Source organism: Oncorhynchus nerka, unplaced genomic scaffold (genome assembly GCF_034236695.1).
Source record: "Oncorhynchus nerka isolate Pitt River unplaced genomic scaffold, Oner_Uvic_2.0 unplaced_scaffold_1398, whole genome shotgun sequence".
Taxonomy (NCBI): Eukaryota; Metazoa; Chordata; class Actinopteri; order Salmoniformes; family Salmonidae; genus Oncorhynchus; species Oncorhynchus nerka.
In genome coordinates, this window is record NW_027039932.1 from 56,208 (window position 1) to 76,700 (window position 20,493).

Below are 20,493 nucleotides of genomic sequence, written 5' to 3' on the forward strand. Positions count from 1 at the left end.
AGGGATACCTGGTCAGTTGTACAACAGAAAGGGGGGGATACCTAGTCAGTTGTACAACAGAAAGAGGGATACCTGGTCAGTTGTACAACAGAAAGGGGGGGATACTTGGTCAGTTGTACAACAGAAAGGGGGGGATACCTGGTCAGTTGTACAACAGAAAGAGGGGCATACCTGGTCAGTTGTACAACAGAAAGGGGGGGATACCTAGTCAGTTGTACAACAGAAAGAGGGATACCTAGTCAGTTGTACAACAGAAAGAGGGATACCTAGTCAGTTGTACAACAGAAAGGGGGGGATACCTGGTCAGTTGTACAACAGAAAGGGGGGATACCTAGTCAGTTGTACAACAGAAAGAGGGGGATACCTAGTCAGTTGTACAACAGAAAGAGGGTGATACCTGGTCAGTTGTATAACAGAAAGAGGGGGATACCTAGTCAGTTGTACAACAGAAAGAGGGATACCTAGTCAGTTGTACAACAGAAAGAGGGATACCTAGTCAGTTGTACAACAGAAAGAGGGTGATACCTGGTCAGTTGTACAACAGAAAGAGGGATACCTAGTCAGTTGTACAACAGAAAGAGAGGGATACCTAGTCAGTTGTACAACAGAAACAGGGATACCTAGTCAGTTGTACAACAGAAAGAGGGATACCTAGTCAGTTGTACAACAGAAAGAGGGGGATACCTAGTCAGTTGTACAACAGAACGAGGGATACCTAGTCAGTTGTACAACAGAAAGAGGGATACCTAGTCAGTTGTACAACAGAAAGAGGGATACCTAGTCAGTTGTACAACAGAAAGAGGGGGATACCTAGTCAGTTGTACAACAGAAAGAGGGGGATACCTAGTCAGTTGTACAACAGAAAGAGGGGGATACCTAGTCAGTTGTACAACAGAAAGAGGGATACCTAGTCAGTTGTACAACAGAAAGAGGGATACCTAGTCAGTTGTACAACAGAAAGAGGGGGATACCTAGTCAGTTGTACAACAGAAAGAGGGGGATACGTAGTCAGTTGTACAACATAATACATTCAACTGAAATGTGTCTTCTGCATTTAACCCAACCCCTCTGAATCAGAGCGGTGTGGGGGAGCTGCCTTAATCGACATCCACGTCTTCGTGGGGGGCTGCCTTGTACAAAGAGGGGAGATCTAAAGATTCAACAACTAGCATGGGTTGCTAGGGGAGGTCTAAAGAGCGAACAACTAGCATGGGTTGCTAGGGGAGGTCTAAAGAGCGAACAACTAGCATGGGTTGCTAGGGGAGGTCTAAAGAGCGAACAACTAGCATGGGTTGCTAGGGAATATATAAAGATGCAATAACTAGCATGGGTTGCTAGGGGAGGTCTAAAGATGCAACAACTAGCATGGGTTGCTAGGGAATATATAAAGATGCAACAACTAGCATGGGTTGCTAGGGAATATATAAAGATGCAACAACTAGCATGGGTTGCTAGGGGAGGTCTAAAGAGCGAACAACTAGCATGGGTTGCTAGGGGAGGTCTAAAGAGCGAACAACTAGCATGGGTTGCTAGGGAATATATAAAGATGCAATAACTAGCATGGGTTGCTAGGGGAGGTCTAAAGATGCAACAACTAGCATGGGTTGCTAGGGAATATATAAAGATGCAACAACTAGCATGGGTTGCTAGGGAATATATAAAGATGCAACAACTAGCATGGGTTGCTAGGGGAGGTCTAAAGAGGGAACAACTAGCATGGGTTGCTAGGGAATATATAAAGATGCAATAACTAGCATGGGTTGCTAGGGGAGGTCTAAAGATGCAACAACTAGCATGGGTTGCTAGGGTATATATATGATGCAATAATTAGCATGGGTTGCTAGGGGAGGTCTAAAGATGCAACAACTAGCATGGGTTGCTAGGGTATATATATGATGCAATAATTAGCATGGGTTGCTAGGGGAGGTCTAAAGATGCAATAACTAGCATGGGTTGCTAGGGGAGGTCTAAAGATGCAATAACTAGCATGGGTTGCTAGGGGAGGTCTAAAGATGCAACAACTAGCATGGGTTGCTAGGGGAGGTCTAAAGATGCAACAACTAGCATGGGTTGCTAGGGGAGGTCTAAAGATGCAACAACTAGCATGGGTTGCTAGGGGGGGTCTAAAGATGCAACAAATAGCATAGGTTGCTAGGGGAGGTCTAAAGATGCAACAACTAGCATGGGTTGCTATTGTGCCTTTGGCTGGACAAAAACAAAAGCATCCTTAGAAAACCAAGGGAGACAATGTCTCATACTTTATACACCACCAGACCTACTCACACACACTACAATCACACTCCCACTCAAAACACACACATGCACATAGCGACACCACACAAACACACATACACACCAATTTATGGTACTTCCTATATATAGTTCCACATTGATCTGGTACCGGTACTTCCTGTATATAGCTCCACATTGATCTGGTACTGGTACTTCCTGTATATAGCTCCACATTGATCTGGTACTGGTACTTCCTGTATATAGCAGCACATTGATCTGGTACTGGTACTTCCTGTATATAGCTCCACATTGATCTGGTACTTCCTGTATATAGCTCCACATTGATCTGGTACTCCCTGTATATAGCTCCACATTGATCTGGTACTTCCTGTATATAGATCCACATTGATCTGGTACTTCCTGTATACAGATCCACATTGATCTGGTACTTCCTGTATACAGATCCACGTTGATCTGGTACTTCCTGTATATAGATCCACATTGATCTGGTACTTCCTGTATACAGATCCACATTGATCTGGTACTTCCTGTATACAGATCCACATTGATCTGGCACTGGTACTTCCTGTATGTAGCTCCACATTGATCTGGTACTCCCTGTATATAGATCCACATTGATCTGGTACTTCCTGTATACAGATCCACATTGATCTGGCACTGGTACTTCCTGTATATAGATCCACATTGATCTGGTTCTCCCTGTATATAGCTCCACATTGATCTGGTACTCCCTGTATATAGATCCACATTGATCTGGTACTTCCTGTATACAGATCCACATTGATCTGGTACTTCCTGTATACAGATCCACATTGATCTGGTACTTCCTGTATATAGATTCACATTGATCTGGTACTTCCTGTATATAGCTCCACATTGATCTGGTGCTTCCTGTATATAGCTCCACATTGATCTGGCACTGGTACTTCCTGTATATAGCTCCACATTGATCTGGTACTTCCTGTATATAGCTCCACATTGATCTGGTACTAATTCTTCCTGTATATAGCTCCACATTGATCTGGTACTTCCTGTATATAGCTCCATATTGATCTAGTACTTCCTGTATATAGCTCCACATTGATCTGGTACTGGTACTTCCTGTATATAGCTCCACATTGATCTGGTACTGGTACTTCCTGTATATAGCAGCACATTGATCTGGTACTGGTACTTCTGGTACTTCCTGTATATAGCTCCACATTGATCTGGTACTCCCTGTATATAGCTCCACATTGATCTGGTACTTCCTGTATATAGATCCACATTGATCTGGTACTTCCTGTATACAGATCCACATTGATCTGGTACTTCCTGTATACAGATCCACGTTGATCTGGTACTTCCTGTATATAGATCCACATTGATCTGGTACTTCCTGTATACAGATCCACATTGATCTGGTACTTCCTGTATACAGATCCACATTGATCTGGCACTGGTACTTCCTGTATGTAGCTCCACATTGATCTGGTACTCCCTGTATATAGATCCACATTGATCTGGTACTTCCTGTATACAGATCCACATTGATCTGGCACTGGTACTTCCTGTATATAGATCCACATTGATCTGGTTCTCCCTGTATATAGCTCCACATTGATCTGGTACTCCCTGTATATAGATCCACATTGATCTGGTACTTCCTGTATACAGATCCACATTGATCTGGTACTTCCTGTATACAGATCCACATTGATCTGGTACTTCCTGTATATAGATTCACATTGATCTGGTACTTCCTGTATATAGCTCCACATTGATCTGGTGCTTCCTGTATATAGCTCCACATTGATCTGGCACTGGTACTTCCTGTATATAGCTCCACATTGATCTGGTACTTCCTGTATATAGCTCCACATTGATCTGGTACTAATTCTTCCTGTATATAGCTCCACATTGATCTGGTACTTCCTGTATATAGCTCCATATTGATCTAGTACTTCCTGTATATAGCTCCACATTGATCTGGTACTAATACTTCCTGTATATAGCTCCACATTGATCTGGTACTTCCTGTATGTAGCTCCACATTGATCTGGTACTTCCTGTATGTAACAATGAAGTATATATTTTTCATAAATGTATACTGCCTCCTCCAGCTCGTTACAAAATGGTGTTAGACTCTGAAGCCTGCCGTTGTCTCTACACGTGAATAGCAAATGGGAAGAGAGCTTCAATTACCTGGAAAAAATAAAAATAGTAGCTCTTTTTAATTGTGTCCAATGAAAACTGTTTTTAACAAGCGATTTGCATTTAGAAGTGTTTCCCCGGTGAGACATGGTAGACATGCTCTTTGAGTTGAATGGTAGAGAGGTGGTGAGACATGGTAGACATGCTCTTTGAGTTGAAGGGTAGAGAGGTGGTGGGGAGAGAGAGAGACATGCTCTTTGAGTTGAAGGGTAGAGAGGTGGTGGGGATCCACAGATCTGGTAGACATGCTCTTTGAGTTGAAGGGTAGAGAGGTGGTGGGGAGAGAGAGAGACATGCTCTTTGAGTTGAAGGGTAGAGAGGTGGTGAGACATGGTAGACATGCTCTTTGAGTTGAAGGGTAGAGAGGTGGTGGGGGAGAGAGAGAGACATGCTCTTTGAGTTGAAGGGTAGAGAGGTGGTGGGGGAGAGAGAGACATGCTCTTTGAGTTGAAGGGTAGAGAGGTGGTGGGCGAGAGAGAGAGACATGCTCTTTGAGTTGAAGGGTAGAGAGGTGGTGAGACATGGTAGACATGCTCTTTGAGTTGAAGGGTAGAGAGGTGGTGGGGGAGAGACATGCTCTTTGAGTTGAAGGGTAGAGAGGTGGTGGGTGAGACATGGTAGACATGCTCTTTGAGTTTAATGGTAGAGAGGTGGTGGGTGAGACATGGTAGACATGCTCTTTGAGTTGAATGCTAGAGAGGTGGTGGGTGAGACATGGTAGACATGCTCTTTGAGTTGAAGGGTAGAGAGGTGGTGGGTGAGACATGGTAGACATGCTCTTTGAGTTGAAGGGTAGAGAGGTGGTGGGGGAGAGACATGCTCTTTGAGTTGAAGGGTAGAGAGGTGGTGGGTGAGACATGGTAGACATGCTCTTTGAGTTGAAGGGTAGAGAGGTGGTGGGAGAGAGAGAGAGACATGCTCTTTGAGTTGAAGGGTAGAGAGGTGGCGGGGGAGAGAGAGAGAGAGACATGCTCTTTGAGTTGAAGGGTAGAGAGGTGGTGGGAGAGAGAGAGAGACATGCTCTTTGAGTTGAAGGGTAGAGAGGTGGCGGGGGAGAGAGAGAGAGAGACATGCTCTTTGAGTTGAAGGGTAGAGAGGTGGTGGGAGAGAGAGAGAGAGACATGCTCTTTGAGTTGAAGGGTAGAGAGGTGGTGGTGGGAGAGAGAGAGAGAGACATGCTCTTTGAGTTGAAGGGTAGAGAGGTGGTGGGAGAGAGAGAGAGAGACATGCTCTTTGAGTTGAAGGGTAGAGAGGTGGTGGGGGAGAGAGAGAGACATGCTCTTTGAGTTGAAGGGTAGAGAGGTGGTGACTGGGCCTCTAACCACCTGTCAGTCCAGCAGCAACGAGCTGTTGGAGAAGCTGCAGCTCTGTCTTCTGTCCGGCAGATTTCCCCTTCGTCTCTGTGTCGGGATACTGTTCACATTTTGATATACATAACGGCTATCGAAAATACACACGCGCCAATTAACCGACCGATAAGCACGATCAGTCAAATGTGTTTCCATCCGCTGGTATCCATCCGCTGGTATCCATCCGCTGGTATCCATCTGCTGGTATCCATCCGCTGGTATCCATCCGCTGGTATATCCATCCGCTGGTATCCATCTCCTGGTATCCATCCGCTGGTATCCATCCGCTGGTATATCCATCCGCTGGTATCTATCCGCTGGTATCCATCCGCTGGTATCCATCCGCTGGTATCCATCCGCTGGTATCCATCCGCTGGTATCCATCTGCTGGTATCCATCCGCTGGTATCCATCCGCTGGTATCCATCCGCTGGTATCCATCTCCTGGTATCCATCCGCTGGTATCCATCTCCTGGTATCCATCTCCTGGTATCCATCCGCTGGTATCCATCTCCTGGTATCCATCCGCTGGTATCCATCCGCTGGTATATCCATCCTCTGGTATCCATCCCCTGGTATCCATCCGCTGGTATCCATCCTCTGGTATCCATCCCCTGGTATCCATCCGCTGGTATCCATCTCCTGGTATCCATCCGCTGGTATCCATCTCCTGGTATCCATCCACTGGTATCCATCCGCTGTTATCCATCCGCTGGTATATCCATCCGCTGGTATCCATCTCCTGGTATCCATCCGCTGGTATCCATCCGCTGGTATCCATCCGCTGGTATCCATCCGCTGGTATCCTTCCGCTGGTATCCATCCACTGGTATCCATCCGCTGGTATCCTTCCGCTGGTATCCATCCACTGGTATCCATCCGCTGGTATCCTTCCGCTGGTATCCATCCACTGGTATCCTTCCGCTGGTATCCATCCACTGGTATCCATCCACTGGTATCCATCCACTGGTATCCATCCGCTGGTATCCTTCCGCTGGTATCCATCCACTGGTATCCTTCCGCTGGTATCCATCCACTGGTATCCATCCACTGGTATCCATCCACTGGTATCCATCCACTGGTATCCATCCACTGGTATCCATCCGCTGGTATCCATCTGCTGGTAGGTATCCATCCACTGGTATCCTTCCACTGGTATCCATCCACTGGTATCCATCCACTGGTATCCATCCGCTGGTATATCCATCCACTGGTATCCTTCCGCTGGTATATCCATCCACTGGTATCCTTCCGCTGTTATCCATCCGCTGGTATCCATCCACTGGTATCCATCCACTGGTATCCATCCGCTGGTATCCATCCGCTGGTATCCATCCGCTGGTATATCCATCCACTGGTATCCATCCACTGGTATCCATCCGCTGGTATATCCATCCACTGGTATCCATCCACTGGTATCCATCCACTGGTATCCATCCGCTGGTATCCATCCGCTGGTATCCATCCGCTGGTATCCATCCGCTGGTATCCATCCCATCCATCCGCTGGTATCCATCCACTGGTATCCATCCACTGGTATCCTTCCACTGGTATCCCATCCATCCGCTGGTATATCCATCCGCTGGTATCCATCCGCTGGTATCCATCCGCTGGTATCCATCCACTGGTATCCATCCGCTGGTATCCATCCACTGGTATCCATCCGCTGGTATCCATCCGCTGGTATATCCATCCACTGGTATCCATCCACTGGTATCCATCCACTGGTATCCATCCACTGGTATCCATCCACTGGTATCCATCCGCTGGTATCCATCCGCTGGTATCCATCCACTGGTATCCATCCACTGGTATCCATCCACTGGTATCCATCCACTGGTATCCATCCACTGGTATCCATCCACTGGTATATCCATCCGCTGGTATATCCATCCACTGGTATCCATCCACTGGTATCCATCCACTGGTATCCATCCGCTGGTATCCATCCGCTGGTATCCATCCGCTGGTATCCATCCGCTGGTATCCATCCGCTGGTATCCATCCGCTGGTATCCATCCGCTGGTATCCATCCACTGGTATCCATCCACTGGTATCCATCCACTGGTATCCATCCGCTGGTATCCATCCGCTGGTATCCATCCACTGGTATCCATCCGCTGGTATCCATCCGCTGGTATCCATCCGCTGGTATCCATCCGCTGGTATCCATGGTATCCATCCACTGGTATCCATCCACTGGTATCCATCCGCTGGTATATCCATCCGCTGGTATATCCATCCACTGGTATCCATCCACTGGTATATCCATCCACTGGTATCCATCCGCTGGTATCCATCCACTGGTATCCATCCACTGGTATCCATCCGCTGGTATATCCATCAACCAAGAGGAGGAAACACATTCTTTTGCTTTGTGATTTATTATTTTCTTTCGGGTAGTTTTATTTATCGACTTTAAATATTATTTTTATTGGCAAAAAGCTGGCTATTACACACACACACACACACACACACACACACACACACACACACCACACACACACACCACACACACACACACACACACACACACACCACACACACCACACACACCGACACGACACACACCACACACACCGACACACACACCGACACACACACACCGACACACACCGACACACGACACACACACCGACACACACCGACACACACACCGACACACACACACACACACACACACACACACACACACACACACACCGACACACACACACACACCGACACACACACCGACACACACACCGACACACACCGACACACACACCGACACACACACACACACACACACACACACACACACACACACACACACACACACACACACACACCAGCCAGGTGGGATCAGGTGTGCGATGTGTCCTCTTGCATGCAACACTCTCTACCTCACGCCTCACACCCCAGACACAGACCGACGTCGTCTAGTGTTTGCTCTCTGACAAAAACCTGTTTCCTAATAAATAACCCAATTACCACATGAAAGACAACATCTGGCCTCCACCAAAAACACTCATTCTTTCATAGCGGAGCAATTTGTTTTTGGAATGAATGAGCACCACTCCTAGGGGTCGTGGCAGTAGAGAGGAGGCAACACTTCATCTCTCCTTTGGAAACTCAGTCGGCACTCCCCCCCTGCTCCCCTCTAGTCTTCAGAGAGAACACTTCCCCTCTAGTCTGATCTCTTCACAGAGAACACTTCCCCTCTGGTCTGATCTCTTCACACAGAGAACACTTCCCCTCTGGTCTGATCTCTTCACAGAGAACACTTCCCCTCTGGTCTGATCTCTTCACAGAGAGAACACGTCCCCTCCCCTCTGGTCTGATCTCTTCACAGAGAACACTTCCCCTCTGGTCTGATCTCTTCACAGAGAGAACACATAGTGTTTGTAGTGGCCATGTGAAGCAGAACCACGTTGTTTTCTCTAATGTCTTTAAGCCTCTCCTCCTCTCCTCCTCTCTTCCATCTATATGTCTCTTCCTCTCTTCCTCTCCTCCTCTCCTCCTCTCTTCCATCTCTGTCTCTCTTCCTCTCTTCCTCTCCTCCTCTCTTCCATCTCTGTCTCTCTTCCTCTCCTCCTCTCCTCCTCTCTTCCATCTCTGTCTCTCTTCCTCTCCTCCTCTCCTCCTCTCTTCCATCTCTGTCTCTCTTCCTCTCCTCCTCTCCTCCTCTCCTCCTCTCTTCCATCTCTGTCTCTCCTCCTCTCCTCCTCTCCTCCTCTCTTCCATCTCTGTCTCTCTTCCTCTCCTCCTCTCCTCCTCTCTTCCATCTCTGTCTCTCTTCCTCTCCTCCTCTCCTCCTCTCTTCCATCTCTGTCTCTCTTCCTCTCCTCCTCTCCTCCTCTCCTCCTCTCTTCCATCTCTGTCTCTCCTCCTCTCCTCCTCTCCTCCTCTCTTCCTCTCTTCCTCTCCTCTTCTCTCCTCTCCTCCTCTCTTCCTCTCTGTCTCTCCTCCTCTCCTCTCTCCTCTCCTCCTCCTCCTCCTCTCCTCCTTCCTTCTCCTCCTCTCCTCCTCTCTTCCCTCTCCTCCTCTCTCTCTTCTCTCCTCCTCTCCTCCTCTCCTCTCTGTCTCTCTCCTCCTCCTCTCTTCCTCTCTTCCTCTCCTCCTCTCTTCCTCTCCTCCTCTCTTCCTCTCTTCCTCTCCTCCTCTCCTCTCTTCCTCTCCTCCTCTCTTCCTCTCTTCCTCTCCTCCTCTCTTCCATCTCTGTCTCTCCTCCTCTCCTCCATCTCTCTTCCTCTCTCCCGGTCACGTTTTGGTTCTCCCAGAACTATTTTCTGGCTTGCCAAGTTATAGCAGCATAACCATGGGGGGGGGGGGCAATACACATCTTCTCTCCCAGCCTCTCTGTTTCTCACAGACAGACAGACAGACAGACAGACAGACAGACAGACAGACAGACAGACAGACAGACAGAGTGACAGACAGAGAAACAAAGAGCCAGACTGTCCTCTCTGGGCAGCCAGGTTTGTCTGTGACGACCGGTCTCTATAGCCAGACTGTCCTCTCTGGGCAGCCAGGTTTGTCTGTGACGACCGGTCTCTATAGCCAGACTGTCCTCTCTGGGCAGCCAGGTTTGTCTGTGACGACAGGTCTCTATAGCCAGACTGTCCTCTCTGGGCAGCCAGGTTTGTCTGTGACGACCGGTCTCTATAGCCAGACTGTGCTCACTGAGTCTGTACCTAGTCAATGTTTTCCTCAGTTTTCAGATAGTCTGCCACCATGTACTGTCTGTTTAGAGACAAATAGCATTGAAGTTTACTTAGATTTTTTGTTGTGTCTTTCCAATAGGTGATATATATGTATATATGTATGTTTTGTGATGATTTGGTTGGGCCAGATGTTCTGTGTGCTGTCCTGAAGCTCTATGGGGTTGGTTTGGGTTAGTGAACTGAGCCTCAGAACCAGCTGGCTGAGTGCTGTCCTGAAGCTCTATGGGGTTGGTTTGGGTTAGTGAACTGAGCCTCAGAACCAGCTGGCTGAGTGCTGTCCTGAGGCTCTATGGGGTTGGTTTGGGTTAGTGAACTGAGCCTCAGAACCAGCTGGCTGAGTGCTGTCCTGAAGCTCTATGGGGTTGGTTTGGGTTAGTGAACTGAACCTCAGAACCAGCTGGCTGAGTGCTGTCCTGAAGCTCTATGGGGTTGGTTTGGGTTAGTGAACTGAGCCTCAGAACCAGCTGGCTGAGTGCTGTCCTGAAGCTCTATGGGGTTGGTTTGGGTTAGTGAACTGAGCCTCAGAACCAGCTGGCTGAGTGCTGTCCTGAAGCTCTATGGGGTTGGTTTGGGTTAGTGAACTGAAGCTCTATGGGTTTGGTTTGGGTTAGTGAACTGAGCCTCAGAACCAGCTGGCTGAGTGCTGTCCTGAAGCTCTATGGGGTTGGTTTGGGTTGGTGAACTGAACCTCAGGACCAGCTGGCTGAGTGCTGTCCTGAGGCTTTATGGGGTTGGTTTGGGTTAGTGAACTGAGCCTCAGAACCAGCTGGCTGAGTGCTGTCCTGAAGCTCTATGGGGTTGTTTGGGTTAGTGAACTGAGCCTCAGAACCAGCTGGCTGAGTGCTGTTCTGAAGCTCTATGGGGTTGGTTTGGGTTAGTGAACTGAACCTCAGAACCAGCTGGCTGAGTGCTGTCCTGAAGCTCTATGGGGTTGGTTTGGGTTAGTGAACTGAACCTCAGAACCAGCTGGCTGAGTGCTGTCCTGAAGCTCTATGGGGTTGGTTTGGGTTAGTGAACTGAGCCTCAGAACCAGCTGGCTGAAGAGAGAGAGACATGCTCTTTGAGTTGAAGGGTAGAGAGGTGGTGGGAGAGAGAGAGACATGCTCTTTGAGTTGAAGGGTAGAGAGGTGGTGGGGGAGAGAGATACATGCTCTTTGAGTTGAGGGGTAGAGAGGTGGTGGGAGAGGGAGAGACATGCTCTTTGAGTTGAGGGGTAGAGAGGTGGTGGGAGAGAGAGAGACATGCTCTTTGAGTTGAAGGGTAGAGAGGTGGTTAGAGGGAGAGACATGCTCTTTGAGTTGAAGGGAGACATGGTGGTTTTGAGACATGCTCTTTGAGTTGAAGGGTAGAGAGGTGGTTAGAGGGAGAGACATGCTCTTTGAGTTGAAGGGTAGAGAGGTGGTGGGGGAGAGAGAGACATGCTCTTTGAGTTGAAGGGTAGAGAGGTGGTTAGAGGGAGAGAGACATGCTGAGTTTGAGTTGAAGGACATGCTCTTTGAGTTGAGGTAGAGAGGTGGTTAGAGAGAGAGACATGCTCTTTGAGTTGAAGGGTAGAGAGGTGGTGGGGGAGAGAGAGAGACATGCTCTTTGAGTTGAAGGGTAGAGAGGTGGTTAGAGGGAGAGACATGCTCTTTGAGTTGAAGGGTAGAGAGGTGGTTAGAGAGAGAGACATGCTCTTTGAGTTGAAGGGTAGAGAGGTGGTGGGGGAGAGAGAGACATGCTCTTTGAGTTGAGAGGTGGTTAGAGAGGACATGCTCTTTGAGTTGAAGGGTAGAGAGGTGGTTAGAGAGAGAGACATGCTCTTTGAGTTGAAGGGTAGAGAGGTGGTGGGGGAGAGAGAGACATGCTCTTTGAGTTGAAGGGTAGAGATGGTGGGGGAGAGAGAGAGACATGCTCTTTGAGTTGAAGGGTAGAGAGGTGGTGGGGGAGAGAGAGAGACATGCTCTTTGAGTTGAGGGGTAGAGAGGTGGTGGGAGAGAGAGATACATGCTCTTTGAGTTGAGAGGTGGTGAGAGGGAGAGAGACATGCTCTTTGAGTTGAGGGGTAGAGAGGTGGTGGGAGAGAGAGACATGCTCTTTAAGTTGAAGGGTAGAGAGGTGGTTAGAGGGAGAGAGACATGCTCTTTGAGTTGAAGGGTAGAGAGGTGGTGGGAGAGAGAGACATGCTCTTTGAGTTGAAGGGTAGAGAGGTGGTTAGAGGGAGAGAGAGAGAGACATGCTCTTTGAGTTGAAGGGTAGAGAGGTGGTGGTCACTGAGATGGTTGGATCATCATGTTCACTAATCTAGATTGCTCTTCAGTTAAGGTGCTTCGTCTGAGCAGCAGTCAACTGACTGACACACACAGCACACAGCACACAGCACACAGCTCTCGTTAGGTATTCAGCCCCTGCCAGAAACAGTCGTCTCTGTTCTTCCTGCATACCAGAACAATACATTCCTTTAGTGAGTCAAATCTGTGGCGAATATCTCCACACCTAAACAAGATGCTGTATATCTGTTCTGGAAATACATTCTTAATAATGTTATGTAACATCCACTCCTCAGTTACCAAGACAACAGCATCATCACTCATCTGTAGTTCCCTGTAGTTTATTCTCTGTAGTTTATTCTCTGTAGTTTCCCGTAGTCTATTCCCTGTAGTTTATTCTCTGTAGTTCCCTGTAGTTTATTCCCTGTAGTTTATTCTCTGTAGTTTATTCCCTGTAGTTTATTCTCTGTAGTTCCCTGTAGTTTATTCCCTGTAGTTTATTCTCTGTAGTTTATTCCCTGTAGTTTATTCCCTGTAGTTTATTCCCTGTAGTTTATTCTCTGTAGTTCCCTGTAGTTTATTCTCTGTAGTTCCCTGTAGTTTATTCCCTGTAGTTTATTCTCTGTAGTTCCCTGTAGTTTATTCTCTGTAGTTTATTCCCTGTAGTTTATTCCCTGTAGTTTATTCTCTGTAGTTCCCTGTAGTTTATTCTCTGTAGTTCCCCGTAGTCTATTCCCTGTAGTTTATTCTCTGTAGTTCCCTGTAGTTTATTCTCTGTAGTTTATTCCCCGTAGTTTATTCCCTGTAGTTTATTCTCTGTAGTTTCCTGTAGTTTATTCTCTGTAGTTTATTCCCTGTAGTTTATTCTCTGTAGTTCCCTGTAGTTTATTCTCTGTAGTTCCCTGTAGTTTATTCTCTGTAGTTCCCTGTAGTTTATTCCCTGTAGTTTATTCTCTGTAGTTCCTGTAATTTATTATCTGTAGTTTATTCCCTGTAGTTTATTCTCTGTAGTTCCCTGTAGTTTATTCCCTGTAGTTTATTCTCTGTAGTTCCCTGTAGTTTATTATCTGTAGTTTATTCCCTGTAGTTTATTCTCTGTAGTTTATTCCCTGTAGTTTATTCCCTGTAGTTTATTCCCTGTAGTTTATTCCCTGTAGTTTATTCTCTGTAGTTCCCTGTAGTTTATTCCCTGTAGTTTATTCTCTGTAGTTTATTCCCTGTAGTTTATTCTCTGTAGTTTATTCTCTGTAGTTTATTCTCTGTATTCCCTGTAGTTTATTCCCTGTAGTTTATTCTCTGTAGTTTATTCCCTGTAGTTTATTCTCTGTAGTTTATTCCCTGTAGTTTATTCTCTGTAGTTCCCTGTAGTTTATTCTCTGTAGTTTATTCCCCGTAGTTTATTCCCTGTAGTTTATTCTCTGTAGTTCCCTGTAGTTTATTCACTGTAGTTTATTCTCTGTAGTTCCCTGTAGTTTATTCTCTGTAGTTCCCTGTAGTTTATTCCCTGTAGTTTATTCTCTGTAGTTCCCTGTAGTTTATTCCCTGTAGTTTATTCTCTGTAGTTCCCTGTAGTTTATTCTCTGTAGTTCCCTGTAGTTTATTCCCTGTAGTTTATTCTATGTAGTTCCCTGTAGTTTATTCTCTGTAGTTTATTCCCCGTCGTTTATTCTCTGTAGTTCCCTGTAGTTTATTCTCTGTAGTTCCCTGTAGTTTATTCCCTGTAGTTTATTCTATGTAGTTCCCTGTAGTTTATTCTCTGTAGTTTATTCCCCGTCGTTTATTCCCTGTAGTTTATTCCCCGTAGTGTATTCTCTGTAGTTCCCCGTAGTTTATTCTCTGTAGTTCCCAGTAGTTTATTCCCTCTGGTTTATTCCCTGTAGTTTATTCTCTGTAGTTCCCAGTAGTTTATTCTCTGTAGTTTATTCCCTCTGGTTTATTCCCTGTAGTTTATTCCCGTAGTTTATTCTCTGTAGTTCCCAGTAGTTTATTCCCTCTGGTTTATTCCCTGTAGTTTATTCCCTGTAGTTTATTCTCTGTAGTTTATTCCCTGTAGTTTATTCTCTGTAGTTCCCAGTAGTTTATGCTCTGTAGTTCCCAGTAGTTTATTCCCTTTGGTTTATTCTCTGTAGTTTATTCCCTGTAGTTTATTCTCTGTAGTTTATTCCCTGTAGTTTATTCCCTGTAGTTTATTCTCTGTAGTTCCCCGTACTTTATTCTCTGTAGTTCCCAGTAGTTTATTCCCTCTGGTTTATTCCCCGTACTTTATTCTCTGTAGTTCCCCGTAGTTTATTCTCTGTAGTTCCCAGTAGTTTATTTCCTCTGGTTTATTCTCTGTAGTTTATTCCCAGTAGTTTATTCCCTGTAGTTTATTCTCTGTAGTTCCCAGTAGTTTATTCCCTCTGGTTCCCAGTAGTTTATGCTCTGTAGTTCCCAGTAGTTTATTCCCTCTGGTTCCCAGTAGTTTATTCCCTGTAGTTTATTCTCTGTAGTTCCCAGTAGTTTATTCCCTCTGGTTCCCAGTAGTTTATTCCCCGTAGTTTATTCTCTGTAGTTCCCCGTAGTTTATTCTCTGTAGTTCCCAGTAGTTTATTCCCTGTAGTTTATTCTCTGTAATTTATTCCCCGTAGTTTATTCCCTGTAGTTTATGCTCTGTAGTTCCCAGTAGTTTATGCTCTGTAGTTCCCAGTAGTTTATTCCCTCTGGTTTATTCCCTGTAGTTTATTCTCTGTAGTTCCCCGTAGTTTATTCTCTACCTAACATTCATTTCAGAACCATCCCCTTCCATCCAGAGGTATCTGAACATTCCTCTCTATGTGCACCACCGGGTTTAACTGAGATATGAAAAGAGCCTGGGCGACTCACCTCCGTGGTAAATCACTGATGAACAGGACCTGACAGCAGCATAGATCCCTGGTAGTGCCCACCGTGCATGTCTGTTCCCTTAGTGGGTTAGTCTCCCTGGGAGAAGAGCAGGCTATGTCATGGTAGAAGTCAGCAGAGTCAGAGCCCCCAGCAGGGCAGTCGTTGTATAGTTCCTATAGTTGAGGCACATTGGCTGTTTGCTGCCTTCGTACCAGTAGAGATGTTCCCTTTTCCTCTAAGCCCACAGCGGGCGAGACTGGAATCAGGTACTCCCCCTTTTCTGCTCCTCCTTTTCTCCTTCTCTCTCAGTGAAGCAGAGAGCTGCTCACACACACTGAAAGTCCGGGGCGCTCGCTGGCTCACCGACAGACACACACTGAAAGTCCGGGGCGCTCGCTGGCTCACCGACAGACACACACTGAAAGTCCGGGGAGCTCAGAAAGCAGACGCTCAGCACACGGAGAATACCTCCTTTCCCGCCGCTGCAGCTCATCTCTCCTTGTGTGTGAGAGAGAGAGAGAGAGAGAGAGAGAGAGAGAGAGGACGGAGAGAGATGAACTATGAGAATCAGAAGAACAAACACACAGTTGAATAGATAACAGAGAGAGACAGAGACAGAGACAGAGAGAGAGAGATGGGAATGCGGGGGAGAGAGAGAATAGGGAAGAGGGAGGAGGGGTGCTGAGAGAGAGTTACGGAGAGAGCGACATACAGAGAGAGAGCGAAATACGGAGGGAGAGAAATACGGAGGGAGAGAGATACGGAGAGCGCGAGAGAGAAATACGGAGAGCGCTAGAGAGATATTTAGAGAGATCGAGAGAGTTACGGAGAGCGCTAGAGAGATACGGAGAGCGCTAGAGAGATACGGAGAGCGCTAGAGAGAGATACGGAGAGACGCAGAGAGAGACGCATAGAGAGAGCGAGAGAGACGCAGAGAGCGAGAGAGAGACGCAGAGAGCGAGAGAGAGACGCAGAGAGCGAGAGAGAGACGCAGAGAGCGAGAGGGAGAGACGCAGAGAGCGAGAGAGAGAGAGACGCAGAGAGCGAGAGAGAGAGACGCAGAGAGAGAGAGAGAGACGCAGAGAGAGAGAGAGAGACGCAGAGAGAGAGAGAGACGCAGAGAGAGAGAGAGACTCTAGAGAGACGCAGAGAGAGAGAGAGACGGAGAGAGAGAGAGACGCAGAGAGAGAGAGAGACGCAGAGAGAGGGAGAGACGCGCATAGAGAGAGAGAGAGGGAGAGACGCGCAGAGAGAGCGAGAGAGACGCAGAGAGCCAGAGACAGAGAGAGACACAGAGAGAGAGAGAGAGAGAGATACGGAGAGATGCAGAGAGAGAGAGAGAGACGCAGAGAGAGAGAGAGAGAGACGCAGAGAGAGCGAGAGAGAGACGCAGAGAGAGAGAGGGAGAGACGCAGAGAGAGAGACGCACAGAGAGAGGGAGAGATGCGCAGAGAGAGAGACACAGAGAGACTCGCAGAGAGGGAGAGAGAGAGAGATGCGCAGAGAGAGAGAGAGAGAGAGAGAGAGACGCGCATAGAGAGAGAGGGAGAGACGCAGAGAGACGGAGAGAGAGCGAGAGAGATGCAGAGAGAGCGAGAGAGACGCAGAGAGAGCGAGAGACGTGCAGAGAGAGAGCGAGAGGGAGAGACGCGCAGAGAGAGAGAGATGGAGACGCGCAGAGAGATGGAGAGACGCAGAGAGAGAGAGAGACGCAGAGAGAGAGACGCAGAGAGAGAGACGAGAGAGAGAGACAAGCAGAGAGAGAGAGAGACACGCAGAGAGAGAGAGAGACACGCAGAGAGAGAGAGAGACACGCAGAGAGAGAGAGAGAGACACACGCAGAGAGAGAGAGACACGCAGCGAGAGAGAGACACGCAGCGAGAGAGAGACACTCGCAGAGAGAGAGAGACACTCGCAGAGAGAGAGACACACTCGCAGAGAGAGAGAGACACTTGCAGAGAGAGAGAGACACTCGCAGAGAGAGAGAGACACTCGCAGAGAGAGAGAGACACTCGCAGAGAGAGAGAGACACACTCGCAGAGAGAGAGACACACTCGCAGAGAGAGAGAGACACACGCAGAGAGAGAGAGACACACAGATAGAGACAGTGATAGAGAGGAGCAAGATAGGTGACTTGATGCCACAAGAAGAAGGCATCCATTGGAGCACAAGCACCGTATAAACACATCCTACAGGGCCTTCAGAAAGTATTCAGACCCCTTGACTTTTTCCACATTTTGTTACAGCCTTATTTTAAAATGGATTATATCAATGTTTTACCTCACCAATCCACACACCCCATAATGACATCACAATACCTGATAATGACATCACAATACCCCATAATGACATCACAATACTCCATAATGACGAAGTGAAAACAGGTTTTTAGAAAGTTTGCTAATGTATATTAAAACAAGTATATAAATATCTTATTTACGAAAGTATTCAGACTCTTCGCTATGAGACTTGAAACTGAGCTCAGGTGCCTCCTGTTTCCATTGATCATCGTTGAGATGTTTCTACAACTTGATTGGAGTCCATCTGTGGTAAATTAATTTGATTGGACATGATTTAGAAAGGCACACACCTGTCTATATAAGGTCCCACAGCTGACAGTGCATGTCAGAGCAAAAACCAAGACATAATGTTGAAGGAATTGTCCTTAGGGCTCTGAGACAGGATTGTGTCAAGGCACAGATCTGGGGAAGGGTACCTAAACATGTCTGCAGCATTGAAGGTCTCCAAGAACACAGTGGCCTCCATCATTCTGAAATGGAAGATGTTTGGAACCACCAAGAGTCTAACTAGAGCTGGCCGCCCGGCCAAACTGAGCAGTCAGTGTAGTTAACAAGCCCCTGACACGTGGGTGAGGGTGGAGAGGACTTGAGACAAACGACCATTTATCTTCTCAACTAATAAAATAATTGAATATCTCTCACTCACACTGAACACAGCCAGGAGGAGTTGAGGAAATTGAGATTGCGTAAGGTGCAATACCCATAATGAAACACAACACACACACACACACACACACACACACACACACACACACACTATTTTCACTGCAGCCAATCAAAAGCACAGTGACTTGTAGAATCTCCAGTATTCCTTTCCAGTTCCTGTTTCTGTGTGGGTGTTTATCCATTCTGTCTCTGAGGGTCAACAGGTCATGTTGGCTTAGCTAGTGAGATGAGGAGATATGATCAGGTCCTCTCTGTCCATCTCTCAGGGTCACAGGTCATGTTGGCTTAGCTAGTGAGATGAGGAGATATGATCAGGTCATCTCTGAGGGTCACAGGTCATGTTGGCTTAGCTAGTGAGATGAGGAGACATGATCAGGTCCCCTCTGTCTGTCTCTGAGGGTCACAGGTCATGTTGGTTTAGCTAGTGAGATGAGGAGATATGATCAGGTCCTCTCTGAGGGTCACAGGTCATGTTGGCTTAGCTAGTGAGATGAGGAGACATGATCAGGTCCTCTCTGTCTGTCTCTGAGGGTCACAGGTCATGTTGGTTTAGCTAGTGAGATGAGGAGACATGATCAGGTCCATCTCTGAGGGTCACAGGTCATGTTGGCTTAGCTAGTGAGATGAGGAGACATGATCAGGTCCATCTCTGAGGGTCACAGGTCATGTTGGCTTAGCTAGTGAGATGAGGAGACATGATCAGGTCCTCTCTGTCTGTCTCTGAGGGTCACAGGTCATGTTGGTTTAGCTAGTGAGATGAGGAGACATGATCAGGTCCCCTCTGTCTGTCTCTGAGGGTCACAGGTCATGTTGGCTTAGCTAGTGAGATGAGGAGATATGATCAGGTCCATCTCTGAGGGTCACAGGTCATGTTGGCTTAGCTAGTGAGATGAGGAGATATGATCAGGTCATGTTGAGAGAGAGAGATTAAAGCAGCTATACATAATTGGAAATGTTAATTTCTTTAATTGTTTCTGAGGCATATACTATTAACAGATAACTACAGGTGTACTCACTGTACATGGAGATATCTCTACCCAGCATACTGTACTCACTGTACATGGAGATGTCTGCCCAGCATACTGTACTCACTGTACATGAAGATGTCTCTGTTCCATCTCTTCAGTTGATGTCTCTCTGCCCAGCATACTGCACTCACTGTACATGGAGATGTCTCTGCCCAGCATACTGTACTCACTGTACATGGATATGTCTCTACCCAGCATACTGTACTCACTGTACATGGAGATGTCTCTCTACCCAGCATACTGTACTCACTGTACATGGATATATCTCTACCCAGCATACTGTACTCACTGTACATGGAGATATCTCTGCCCAGCATACTGTACTCACTGTACATGGATATATCTCTACCCAGCATACTGTACTCACTGTACATGGAGATATCTCTGCCCAGCATACTGTACTCACTGTACATGGAGATATCTCTGCCCAGCATACTGTACTCACTGTACATAGAGATGTCTCTGTTCCATCTCTTCAGTTGATGTCTTTGTCCAGCATACTGTACTCACTGTACATGGATATATATCTGCCCAGCATACTGTACTCACTGTACATGGAGATATCTCTGCCCAGCATGCTGTACTCACTGTACATGAATATGTCTCCGTCCAGCATACTGTACATTGTGTCTCTGTTCCATCTCTTCAGTTGACGTCTCTCTGTCCAGCATACTGTACTCACTGTACATGGAGATGTATCTTCCATATCTTCAGTTGATGTCTCTCTGCCCAGCATACTGTACTCACTGTACATAGAGATGTCTCTGTTCCATCTCTTCAGTTGATGTCTTTGTCCAGCATACTGTACATGGATATATATCTGCCCAGCATACTGTACTCACTGTACATGGAGATATCTCTGCCCAGCATGCTGTACTCACTGTACAT